This window comes from Acinonyx jubatus, chromosome A2 (assembly GCF_027475565.1).
Source record: "Acinonyx jubatus isolate Ajub_Pintada_27869175 chromosome A2, VMU_Ajub_asm_v1.0, whole genome shotgun sequence".
NCBI classification, from domain to species: Eukaryota; Metazoa; Chordata; class Mammalia; order Carnivora; family Felidae; genus Acinonyx; species Acinonyx jubatus.
The window spans coordinates 50,761,732-50,775,808 of record NC_069383.1 but is presented as its reverse complement, the minus strand read 5'-3'; positions in this window follow the sequence as shown (position 1 = coordinate 50,775,808).

Sequence of the window (14,077 nt, the reverse complement as noted above, 5' to 3'; positions counted from 1 at the left end):
TAGCAAGGTGATTTCTGTAGGTACACATGTAGGTGTAGCCAAGAAGTACAATCACACATTTTCTAGAAGATAGCTACATCAATCCCATCTTCCACAGACCACTTTGACCATGGGTGCCAAATGGTTTCTGGTGAACGGCCGACATTCGTTCTACTTATTCTCTTCTCAAGCCCTTTCAAAGCAGAATTCCGTATCTTACAAGGAGGGCTGAATTTTGAAAACTTAAGAAAAGCCAGAAGAAAATGGTTCATTTGCACCTGACCTATGGCTTGACAAGAGGTACCAGAGGCTTGTGTTAAAAGGCAGTAAATCTCACCAAGATGGCAGGGAAGTTGGTAGCCAGAGCTGGGCAAAGCATTTTCCATAGTAGTGAATTCAGAAAAGCTGAGAGCACTGGCTGATTATATATTTGCAAACTTTATAAGCCTGCCCCGCCCCTCCCCCAACCCCGCCCCTGCTTGTTGGCTGAGAAATTTGAGAAGATGAAACATAATGCAGCAGAGGCATCAAGAGGCGGGATGCCTGTCTAGTCTGGCTTAGTTTTAAATATCAAAACTTTGGTATTTTTTATGGCACATTGTTTTGAAAATATTTAGATGCATTTTATATGTGTTTAATTAACAAACTCAGAATTAGGTGAGTACTTACCTGTGTATCAGACCAGCAAAATCATTTGCTGGAGGTTGGGACTATAGGGCCAGGAGTCCCAGGGAACAGAGGGGCATCTCCTGGGAACTTGATCCTGTTCAAGAGGTGCCACATCCCTCTCAGCTGGTCCCCAGGAACTCGAGGGCCGCCACTGAGTCCAGGCCCAGGGATAACTGCTGAGTGGGCAAAGGTGGTCTTTGCCCCCTCCCCTCTCTGCAGATTTCCTTTTCTTTCCATCCCCTCTTCTGGTTCAGTCTTCTTTCTGCTCACTTCAGATTTTAACAAAGCTGATCTCAGTTGAAATCTCATGAGCCTCTTGTTAGCTGCAGTTTGACCAGTTGCCTCTGCCTATAATAGTGTTATTTTTTTACTTCGGTGTCAGAGTGTTGGCTTTCCGCTGGCTAATATAGGTTGGCTTTGACTGGGATAACTTGGCTTTCTTCATTTACCTCATTTCCCAGCAGGCAGTTTTCCAGCATGTTCTTTTCAAGGCAATAACCAAGTACAAGAACACAAGTGGAAATAAGCAAGTATCCTTTTCAAGCCCTTGTTTGCATTATGTGTGCTAATGTCCAATTTTCTCAAATAAGTCATATGGCTAGGCCCCTTGTAGGGCACTATAAGGTTACAGAAAAAGGACAGCTAATGCAATCAATCATAGCACTGGTTCCATTTTGGAACTAGGGCAGTAAAGGTCACCTAAGAAAGCCCTTATCATTTGTTCCGGTCCACCCGGAAGTCTATCTTGTTCAAGCATAGCCTATCCATCCATCCATTCAAACTTTTATGGGGATTGACTCTAAGCTAAGAGCTTTATAGGATACAGAAATAAGAAAGGCCAGAGTTCTACCAAGGAGATTAGGATACCCAAAGGCATGCCAGCATAGTGAGGACCTTGAGAAAGGCCAAAAAGAACCAATAAATTGTTACAGGGCTGAGATTTTTACAGGTTGAGATCCCACTCTCTGCAGGGGGAATATAAACCCATAGTGTGTTTTTCAGCAATCCAAGGTGAAATGAAGCAAAGAAAAAAAAAAAAAAGGACAGCGCAACAGATTTCTTTGTAAGGTTAAATTTGTTGTATTTAAAAAGCCTTTGTTTATTCTGGAAACGTGTTCTTCCTACCTTTGAAATTAAAATATTAACTTTTATAAAATTAAATAACAATAGTTTTGGTTGTGCATTTTAAAATATCCTTACTTAGTAACATAAAAGTTGTCCATCTAAAACCTACCCTCTCCAAAACCTCACATTGTTTCCTTCTCTGTTTTTATTTTGCCTTCACCCCAACAGTCAGGGCAGTGAGAGCACTGTGAGCTGTGTCACTCCAGGGAGAAGGAGTCCTTTGAGATGGACCTCAAGGTGGGCTGGATTCCAGCACGTGGAAATGACTGTGGTGTGAGTGGAATCTGCAGAGAAAGCAAGGAAGGAAGAAGGAAGCCTGGGTCATTCTATCCACAGTCTAGAATCAGGTTTATCTGAACGCCCTTGAAGCCTAGAGCTGCTAGACAACAGAGCTCCTGTCCTTCACCTTGAAACCCACCTTCCCATCCCTCACCAGGCCCAGTCTGGGCCCGGCTGCAGTTGGCTCTTGAAGACTCTCTTTTCCCAGCCACACATTTTTTTTTTGAAATATTTATTTATTTGAGGGGAGAGCACAAGCGGGGGAGGGGCAGACAGAGGGGGACAGAGGATCTGAAGCGGGCTCTGTGCTGACAAGCTGACAGCAAGGAGCCCGATGTGGGGCTCGAACTCACAAGCTGCAAGATCATGACCTGAGCCAAAGTCAGACACTCATCCGACTGAGCCACCCAGCTGCCCCTCCCAGCCACACCTTTTGAAGTGTTCTCCCCTTTGCCTGAAGGTTAGGTGACAATTTTCCTCTATTCCTCTTCTATCTGCCAGTAGACCCTTCCGGAAACCATCCTTCCACACACCTACTTCCCAGGTGATTCTCCTACAAGACAGTCAAGCTGATAGGATGAGGCCAGAGCTAATTCTTCCTGTCTTGAATCATCCTCCCTCAAGCACCCTCCCAGGTTTGTCTCATCATGAGCCACCCAGGCAGGCATCCTTGACACAAAGACCACATTCTCATCTCAACTTAGCCAGCATAATTATATTAATTATTAATATGAGTATTATTAATTCAGTAATCATTAATTCAAAGTCACAGGTAAAGAGCTCTTTAAACCCAGGGTAGTCTAACTTTAAAGCTGACGTGCTCCTCCATCCTCCCTACACACACACACACACACACACTCACTCTCTCTCTCTCTCTCTCTCTCTCTCTTTCTCTCTCTCTCTCTCAGAACCTCCATGATGTTCTCAATGCCAAAAATACTATTGAAGCAGTAAAATAGGCCCCACCCAACGTCCTACCCAACACCCAGCCCTCATAGCCCAGGCTGAAACATCACATAGGAATCATAGAATTGGATCGTTTTCTTTCGAGCTTGAATTTTGAGGCGTGTTTAGGTAGTGTTGCCTCTGTCCATCCGGAACAAGGCTTTTAATACTTTGTGGTAGTTTAATCTTTGGAGCAATACAGCTCAGAGTTACCATCAAGTGGGCCCTGTGTGAAGTCGAGGGCATTTGATGGAATCCAAGGATAGAGAATTCCATTGTCTCCGTTCCCCATGTGCTGTCTCAGGGCTCAAACTTCAGGACTGCACAGTGAATGGAATAATGACATTAGCCAAAAATAACAGCTATACCATACATGTGAAATCGAGTGCTGATGCATCATAAGATTTTGAACACAAATCCAGGATAAGGTTAATATAACATTCTTTTTTAAAAGTCACCAAAAGAAAGCATTTTCAGTACAAAGACTTCCATCTGCATAACATTTTACATTTCTCAGCATGCTTTCACCTCATTTGATGTAAATGAAGCAATATTTTCTCCATTTTATAGATGAGAGAGCCAGGGGTGGGGGAGAATTAACTGGTCTGTATAGTTATAAGGCCTGTCAGTAATGTATATGAGACCAGAATTCAGGACAAGTACTTCTGTGACCAAGTCTACTCAGATTAGCACAATTAAACTAGTTTTGCTGGCTCGTTTTGTTCTGTTGGAGAATCCAGGTTAGCTAACTAAATTATCTGGAACTCAAGGTGGTTTACAAATGGAACAGTTGCCTATAGCAAATACAGGTGGCATAGATGGAGTCACCCAGTTGGCTCAACCAGTAAAGAGGCCTGAACTGCAGAAATGGAAAAGAAAACCTAACCTACTCATTCAAATATTTGGATATTCTTTCATGACTGGGCAACCTCATGACCACACGTGTTCTGACCCCCATCAGATGGAACGGTATCCCAGCCAGGGGCATAATGAAAGCCCTATGGGCAGTGGGAACTCCAGAATTCTATATAGGAGGAGCCTCACGAGGACGGACCTCTGGGTGAAAGATGTTTGGGTGATAGGCACAGTTATTTTTCTCTTGGATTTACAGATCAGAAAAAAAAAATTTTTTTTTAAGTAGCTTTCAGTTACCTTTGCCTAAAGTTGAGACAACTTAAATTGTACGTGACGGAGAAGACTAGAACCTGCAGGAATGATGATGGTGACAGTTGCAGTAGTTAACAGTGGTAGTAGGGTGACTAATTCATTCCAACATGCTCGGGGCTCTCTCTATTTTATTTTATTTTTTTAATTAATTAACTTTTACTTTATTTTATTATTTTAGAGAGAGAGAATGTAAGTGGGGGAGAGGGTCAAGGGGGGGAGAGAGAGAGAGAAAATCTTAAGGAGGCGCTACGTTCAGCTTGGAGACCAGCATGGGGCTCAATCCCACAACCCTGGGATCATGACCTGAGCTGAAATCAAGAGTCAGACACTCAGCGAGGAGCCACCCAGGTGCCCCTCCCTCAATTTGAAAACCGAAAGTCCCAGGTTCTCCTTGCAACCCATCTTGGCAAATTGAGAGAGTTGGTCACTCTTAAGTAATAAAATCGTCATCATCGTCATCATCATCATTATCATAGAGACTAGAGAAAAATCGGATGGGATTGTGGGGTACTTAAACTTCTAAGCTACCCATTCGGTGCCACCATTGACTGTCTGAAATAGGTTATGCAGTGCCAAGATGTCGGCATGCAAGGAAATTATCCTCAGTGTTGTCACCCATCCCCAAGAACCATGTTCCTTGTCCCCATCTGGATTTCTGGAATCAGCCTACTCAGGTGATCACCAGACATCACTGCCAACCTATTGCAAAGTTTCATTGAGTCTCGTCCTCTCTCAGAAGCATCTGGTCCCCTCTGAGTAACAAGAACTCTTGGGCAATTCCAGGTAGTCATTTCCACTCTGGATTCTTGATTCTTCTCCAGGGCTGTCCCCAGGACTTCAAGATCTCCCTGCTCTCAGATTGCCCTAACCATAGGTGGAGTTTCTGCTGGCCCAAAAAGCACAAGGGGAAAAATAAACACTACCTGTGTCTGGAAGGGAAAAAGATATGGGCTGAGAACTCTGAAGGAGATGGAACTAGAGACATATCTGAAGAAGGGGAAGGCTTTATACAGGAACAAGCAAAAAGAAAGGTGTCAAGGGAGAAAGACACGTGACCAAAAAGAGATAATGAACAAAGTATGTATCATGGGGACTCGTAGATAAACGTGCCTCAAGGAGCGAGCAAGGGAGGTGGGGTCCAAACTTTTGGTGGTAGAGAAAGAAATACCTATATCCTTCATTTAAGAGACTAGTTCTCATCTGAAGGCAGTTTTGCCCACCATGGAAAAACATTTGACAATGTCTGTAGACATCTGTGATTGTTACAAGCGAGAGTGGGGATACCTCTGGCAGCTGGTGGGTAGAGGCCAGAGACACTGTTAAACGCCCTACAATGCCCAGGATGGCTGCCCACAAGAAAGAATTATCCAGCCCCAATATCAAGAAGGCCAAACTTGAAAAAGCTTGTGGCAAGTGGTGGGGAGACACCAGAGGTTTTGAGCAAGGAAGTTGGAGTTGATACCCCATAAATCTGAGACAAAGTTAGCCAGCACAAGAATACAAGAATATCTCACTTTACGCAATAGAGACCTAAAACAAACGAACAAACAAAAACTTTGTGGCGATCCAAGTTCTAGAAATTAAATTCTATTTTAAATGTATTGAAGCAATCCACTAGATAAATGAAGGTGAACACTCTTAAGAAGTGAAGAATCCTTTCCCAAAACAAGCACCATTCCTACCAGCATCCTTTCTGATATATGCAAAGAGTTGCACTTTAGAGCCTCTTCACATGGGGTACACCTAGTTACCTCTTTCAGACACAGGAGGGCAATGCAGGCTTCCCTCCCCAGGAATGGAAGATGAGAAGCCAGATTCTCTGACTCCTGCCCACCGTCTGACCCCAGAGCGGTTCCATATTAGATCACTGATTAGTTCCAGGAGCAGTTTCTTTTTCTTCGTGATTCATCGGCTCTTAAAAGCAACCACTTCCTCACCCTGTCATTGGGACACTTAATCCAAAAATATTGAAATCAAGAGATATTTTCCGTGCTGTTAACGTTGGAAGCAGAATATGATTCCTTTGAAAACTTCAAAAGTTCATTTTTGTTTCTTGGTGACTGCTTTCAAGTCTTCAAACAATGAAGGATTTCGTTTTCCTCTAGATAAAGCTTGTTTTTACCCAGTCTCAGTTTTCTTTCCTTTCCTTTAAAACCCCTCTACACAACTAAGTGCACCAAATATTTCTGAATATAATTTATGAGCTTTGGCTGTTTACTTCTTGCCAAAACTAAAAAGTATGTCTGTGTGTGGCCTGAGGAATCTCAGCTATGACAAAACTAAAACAGAGAAATGAGCATCTACTTCATATTTGAAAGGGGGGGGAATCTTTTATTTCCTTTCCCGCACAAAGGAAAATAAACAAACTAACTCCTGCAAGCACCTCGTCCTATCCGTCCTACCTCAGATGGCCATCGGTAAAAGCTTGTTGAAAGCATCAGGAGGGAAGATAGGCCAGACATCTGAAGGTGGAGGACCGTTGCTTACTCAGCGGACAGGGCTGAAGGTCCTGGCCAACTTGACCTGTCCCTTGAAGCCTTTGCAGCTGCCTGCCTTGAACTCTTAACCATGTGCACCTTGGTGGGGTGGGGAGACCATCAATTCTCTAACGAGTTCCTGACCCGCCTGCAATCCTTCCCTTCCTTGCACACATCGCTTTAGAGTATCAAAACCCAACATCTGGAATTTGGCTTTTCACTGTCACAGGATGTCTCAAATGCTGGCTGGTGTTTCTAGACTTACATAATTTCTCCTAAGGAGCTTTTTTTTTTTCTCACTTCAAAAAAAAAAAAAAGAGTGAGAGAAATTGTGGAGGAAATGCCTATGATATTAAAAAGTCATAAGTACTCATCTGTGATAACGAAAAAGCAGCGGCATTGGATGTACATAGATTCTGATAGTTACCCATGAACTCGAGGGAATGGAGCCTGGTGGAGCTGACCATAAACAGGCAGAAATGAAGAGTGTGGGGAAAAGAGGTAAATGCCTCATGATGTGCAAACATTGTGGTGATGATTTTAGCGTCTCAGGGAAGAATGAAGGAATCAGTGGTTGGAGGTACATCTGGTTGTCTCAGACCATCTCACCCAGCTAATCTTAACCAACCTTCAATCAATGGTTGACTTAACATGTTCAAGCCTCGCCACTGGACACCTCTTCCTACTGCCGGAGGGCCACCCTGGAGCCACATGCTGTGCTGTTCAAGGAACAATCTGAGGGAACTGCAGGGGCCTGTCTGCAGCAGCCAGACCCCAGGCTGGCCCACAGTGACTCATGGGGCAGACTCTGGCCCTTCACCCAACGTTCCACTGGCCCTGCTTTGAAATGAGCTTTGAAAACCACTCCTTGGCCTCTTAAAAGAGGCAGTTGACCCAGTGGTTGATTATTTTCTTGAAATGGCCCACTGAGCTGGATTTCCATGCTCCCTGTTAAAGGAGAACTGGTAAATATAATCCAAGAATCATTATAAACAAGAGTTTCACTACCTCCCTCCACATCCCACACCCCAAAACTCTTACTGAAGCTCTTAAGCATCCTCATGCAGAAGATTCCAGAAAAAATAGATCCATTTTTCAATTGTCAAGTATTTTTAATCTCAAAAGGCATGTAGGTCCTCTGGCCAATGCAGGAATCTGAGCTGACAACCACTGTGTGTGTGTGTGTGTGAGTGTGTGTGTGTGTGTGTGTGTGTGTGTGTGTGTGAGTGTGTATGTGTGCATGTGTGGGGTTGGGTGTGTGTGGTGGCATTATTCTCACTAGAGTGGATGACCACTGAGTATTTCATCCTGTTCAAGGAGGCCAGTAATGGGAAACAGACTGGGTTGTGCTTCCCTGGAATGTCAAGACCTCTTTCCATTCAAGGTGCTTAAAAATAAGAAAGGTATCTAAAGTCATCATAAAATTATCAAATTTAAAACTGAAAACTGTGTGTCTGGGGCTAGGAATTCAAGAAATAGCAGATGTTGTCCTTGTCCTTAAGAAGTCTGTGTTCTAAGGGGAGATACAGATGATGAAATAGGCAATTACAGTCCAGGGTAATTAGTGTCTCAAGAGGAAGTTCAAGAATCTCTGAGAATATATATAAGGGTCACCTAGCTCAGTTTGGGAGGTCAAACAAGGCATCATGGGAAAAAATGACATCTAAGCTGAGATCAGAATGACAAGGTAAAAGGTAACAAAGAAAAGAGATAGAACATCAAAAGAGAAGTAACATCATTCACAAAGCTCTAGAAATTGAAGTACATGGCATTTGGCTAAAATATGAGTGATGAACAAAAATTGATTTTGTAAACCAGGATCAGCAAACTTTTTCATAAAAGACAGATAGTAAATATTTTAGGCTTTGTGGTCAGTACAGTCCTTGTCAGAACTACTCAATTCTGCTGCTGTATCAAGGACATACCTACAGACAATATGTAAATGAATTTGTTCCAATAAAACTTTATTTATAAGAACAGGCAGCAGGCTGGATATGGCTCGTGGCCTTACTTAGCTGGCATCTGAATCTTCACTCTTCTCAGTGTGATTCCCAAACGAGTAGCCTCAGCCTCACCCAGGAGCTTGTTAGAAATGTGGACCAGCTCATGGACCAGGACCATGAGTCCATGGTCTCAGGACCAGCTCATGACCTACTAACCTAGAATCTGCATTTTATGTTTGACAGCTCCCCAGGTGGTTTATAGGCACATTAAAATGGGAGAAGCACTTCTGCAAGCCTTAAGGCCTTTGGACTCCATCTTTGCGGCACTCATATTTGCATGGTTGGAAGATGTGTCTGACTGTGGTATTGCAAGCACCAGAGAGTGAATGTCTCCTTAAATTTCATGCCCTAAGTGCCTACCTTGCCTCTCTGGGGTCCTGGCCCTAGTGAGGAAAATGGACAATAGAAGACAAGACTACAAGATGGTTTCTTTCTTCGCCCAGCCTCGCCAAATCCAACTCCCACCACAAAAGGCTGGTCTTCAAAGGTTTTAGGGGCTTATCTTCATGAAGCTCTTAAAGGTTAACCCTTGGGGTGTATTTTTAAACCTCACTTGAAGCCAGTTTTCTAGGGACGATTTCTCCACACTGGAGCTGTATATCATGTTTCTTTACTCTCCATTATGTTAACATTTGTTCCTATATAGATTCCAGAACACTTTAGGGGTCCAGTCTTCTGTACTCACCCTACCTCTAGAGGCGTTTTCTGGCCACATGGGTTTGATGTTAGCTTCCAGACCAGCACACAGGCAGCAGCTCTGAGCGTGAGAAGAATAAGGTCCCTTAATTAGGCAAGAGAGGGACTCTGGACCAGCTGTGCACACTCTGAGGGAAGACATCAATCAAAGACTACATCTCCCTCTCCTACCTTTTATTTATGCTTTAGAAAATTCAATTAAAGCAGAGCCTGGCATTCTCCTAATTTTTCAGCCACTTAACACATACAACAGAGTTGCTGGTCATGAATTTAAACACTCTCACACATTCTCATGCAGGCACACAAAATAAACACACACATGTCCTTTTTCTTCTTTGTCAACTTAGGGACTTGGGTTGTGCCTGTGGACCCTGTAGCCAAAAAGATGATGGAAAGCTGGTTAGAAAATGTCACACAGCTGGCTTTGTCTAATTGTCCTGTCTTTTCCTCTGCCTCTGATGACTGAATGTCATTTACCTGCCTTCCCTTACTCATTTTGGCTTGTCCTTGGGGTTGGTTCACCCAGATTATGCTGATGTGAGCAAACTCTGAATAATGTTGCCTTGCTGTTTCACTGGCTTAAGGTTAGACTGGTGCTTTATAGTCCAACCTTCACTTTCTTTGCAGAGCCTTGGTAATGTATGGCCCCAGGAAAGACATCCATGGAAATCACTGGAACGATCCAGCTTGGACAATATGGAGCCTGGGCATTTTTTGGTGTCAATATCACTGTGCCACTCATGTCTGTAGATGTCCCTTTGCCAGGTCAACTGCTCTGCCACATGAGTGAAGGTGGTAGAACCCACACACACTTGTGCACCAGAGACCCAAGGGTATCTCCCCACATCTAGAACCAAATGAATGCTTTATCAGTCTTACCATTGTACTTGATACATGATAGAGTTCAACATTTCTTAAATGGGAATGTTTTTAACAGGATATATCTAAGGGCATAGTGGTTGGAATTGGGGTTCTAGAACAGCTAGAACTTCAGCATGAATGCCAGTTCTACTTACCAGCTGTGTGACCTTGAATACATTGCCTAACCTTCTCTACGACTCGGTTTCCTCATATTTTAAGATGAGGGTAATGCTAATACTTGCCCCATAGGGTTATCATGCATGAAGATGATATAAGCCTACACATGAAGGCGTTAATAGATTGCCTGATTCATGGCAGCACAAATAAATGTCAGTCTTCATGCCTATGTTAGCCATGGCTTTGCTTGAGTTTTTGCTAATCCACGTGTGTTCCTCCCTTACAGCCCAGCTTAAAACTCACCTTCTCAGTTTGATAAAAATTACAATATATTGATTGTGTGAGCATGACCAATATCCACTTGACAAATAAGTTATGTAAATGGTATAATTATTTTTCCTTAAACACTATCCTTAGAGGATATAACTCTGCTTCTCCTCTGGAGACTCACCTCTTTGCCTCCATGTGGTCCTGGTGAGACTGCCTATCCCAGCAACCAGCACAGCCCATGCTGTGCTCTCACCGTCTGTGGGAGCACATGACCAAAGTGAGCCAAAATGAGTCTTCCAGGAGAGGTGATTTGTGGATCCTGAAAAACAAAAGTTCCTCTTCCTCTGGGATTAAGAGCTGCATGGACAAGACAAGCTGGAGATGGTAGGTGGCTACCCTGAACACCTTTGAGAATGGAAGAAACTATAGATGGATGCCAACGCATAGAGCTGAGAGATGGCAAGAGAAAGAGAAAAATCTAACAATGCTTGATGAGCCTCTGGATCATGACATAACTGGAGACGACTCTGCCTCTACACTTGCCCCATTTGGGAGCCAGTAAAATGCCTCTTTGCTTAAGCAAGTTGGTACTATCTTTCTGTGCTTTGCAACCAGAGGAGCCCTGACTGAAACACTTTTAACTATATGAGTCATGTGTCCATTAAAGTAGGCCCAAACAGGGGCGTCTGGGTGGCTCAGTCGGTTAAGCGTCTGACTTCGGCTCAGGTCACGATCTCGTGGTTTGTGAGTTCGAGCCCCGCGTCGGGCTCTGTGCTGACAGTTCAGAGCCTGGAGCCTGCTTCGGATTCTGTGTCTCCCTCTCTCTCCGGCCCTCCCCCACTTGTGCTCTGTCTCTCTCTATCAAAAATAAATAAAATGTAAAAAAAAAAAAAGAAAAAAAGAGAAAGAAAAGTAGGCCCAAACAGGGAGGGGCACCTGGGTGGCTCAGTCGGTTGAGCATCCGACTCTTGATTTCAGCTCAAGTCATGGATCCCAGGGCCATGGGATCAAGTACCACCTCAGACTAAAAAAATTTACATTCAATTAGTTAGCATTATGTGAAACTGATAAGTTATTTTATTTTTTTCAACTCTATAATTTGATTCTTAATTTGAATTAAGGATGGTTTACTGAAAGGAAGTGTTTTCTGTTTTTTATTTTAGGCAGTCATAAGTAGAAGTTTAAATAGAAAGGCTATATGGTTCTTAAGTGAATACAATGGTAAATATTCAAAATAAAATTGAGTAGGATTTGCTGTCTATCTGTCTATAAAAAGTAAAATATTATATTTGGAAATATATATATTTACACACACACGTACACATACATGTAGCATATATATGTATATACCAAGAGACAAAGAGCAGGTGAATTTACTGAGTCCCTGCTATGTGCCAGGTACTACTCCAGTGTGATATGTGTGTTATTTCATTGAGTCTTTACAATAACTTCCCTTAGAGGTACACGTTGGTATCCCTGTATCACACATATGAAAACTGAGACTCAGAGAGGTTATGTCATTTTTTCAAGGTCACATAGCTGCTGCTAGGTGACAGAGCCTGGATTTAAACCCCAGCTCTCTAGTTCCAAAACCCATGATGTCTTTCCACACTGGCTACCTCAGAAACAATTGGCATTGTTACTGCTGCTTTCCCAGTGTCCAGAACGAATAAACGTGAGTACGTAAGTGCACTTTATAACACTTGTCTCCAACACTGTGTTCTCAAACACAAAGCCCCATGTTAGCTAATCCCAGCACACGGCTGCTCCAAATGCCAGCATCTGCAAGGGAGGCCGCAGGAGAGGGGACCCCAGCTGGGAAGCCATCAGGACTCACCCACGGCCACCTTTGTGCCCCTCAGTGATTCACAACCTTGCTCTGCAAAATAGATGAGGATCCCTGGAAGACAGCAACCATGCTATTGGATTCGAAAATAAGTGGCTCAAATATAAGCATATCATTTAAAAATAGTGAGTCAAAATATTTTTTAAATGATAAGATCATCAAGCACATTAGAACACCAGATATTTGGTGATACTAAGGAGATGATGGTATGTGTTTATGTTAAAAACAAGATTCCTTATTTATAGAGTCATAGTGAATTATTTAGAGATGAAATGACTCAGTGACTTGAACTTGCTTTGAAATAGTCTGAGAGTGGAAAGAGATAAAGTGGAGAGAGAAACAAGACTGGCCATGTGATGATAATGGTTGAAGCCAAGTGATGGATAAGGAGTTTCTCATACCATTCTCTCAACTCTTGTGTCTGAGTCTTTTCTTAATAAAAGAAAAAAAAAAGAAATATGGACATAAGAATCTATAGCTTGTAAAAAGTGGAAGAGGTTTGCCTCTGGAGAGGGAGCCAGGGGGCAGAAGGCAGGACTCCAGTATGGGGAAAGGTGAGATCAGACATTGCTCTCATTAAAGCCCTGTAGTATCATCGCCTTTTCCCATTTTGTACATATATTCCCTTGAGAAAAATTAAAATTAAATTCTAAAGGAAATCAAGAAAGAAAGAGCCCATGTGGGTCAACCAGCCCTTCCCTGCTCCACAGAAGATATCACTAATCAGTTGCTGCCTAATCTCGCACCAACCCAGGAAGACCCTCTGGAATCTTCCATTTATCTTGTGAAAGATGAAGCCCATGCTGGGACTAGACCTTACTTAATGTGTATCTGCCTCGTGCTTTGCCTGTAACTTATTCTCACAGTTTAAACAGGCTTGTATTGACCCAGAATGCTTGTCCTCCATTACTCCAGGTCAAGTTGAATACCCTCCCAGAGATGCTAGGGCTCCCAGAAGCTCCCACCCAAGCCCTAAAATGACTCTTTATTCCTGATTTGCCCTCCACCAGCCTGAGCCGACGTTTCCATTTCTGCCCGAGTTCCTGCTGAGTCCCAACCACCAGCCCTCCTTCAGTCACTGGCAATAACATTTTCCTCTGATGTGCTTTACTGCAAATCTCAGAAAGTGATGAGTGCTAACAGATCCCAGTCCTGTGCAAAAGTAAAACACTAGAATTATATTTGGGTTGACTCCGGATGCGTGAGGGCCTTTTCCACGTTTGGACACAAGCTGGAGTGCCCGTCAGGTCTTTCCTGGTTGTCTTACAATTCTCCTGGGTTGAGTAACTACATCAGCATCACCGAGGGTAACGGGCAGGGTCTAATATTGCTCTGAACGGGCGCTTGTTCCTTTTGTGAGAAAACTTTGCTGTTGTTCAATGGCAAAGAGCCGTGGACCCCAATCCTCTCTGTTCCTGGCCTTATTCCAGTGCTGGGATCTTCTGCCAACCCCGCACTCTATGTCTAACATCAAAGCAAAAACTAGGGTCGTTCTTCAGTTTTTTTCACTTAGGACACGAGGAGAGAAGGAGGAGGAAGAGCATGTGTTCATTTTCTCTATAGCCTGGCACAGTGCTACTAGCTTCCTACTCATTTCATCCTAAACGTAAGTCCTGCGAATCAAGTTTTACAGATAAAAACAT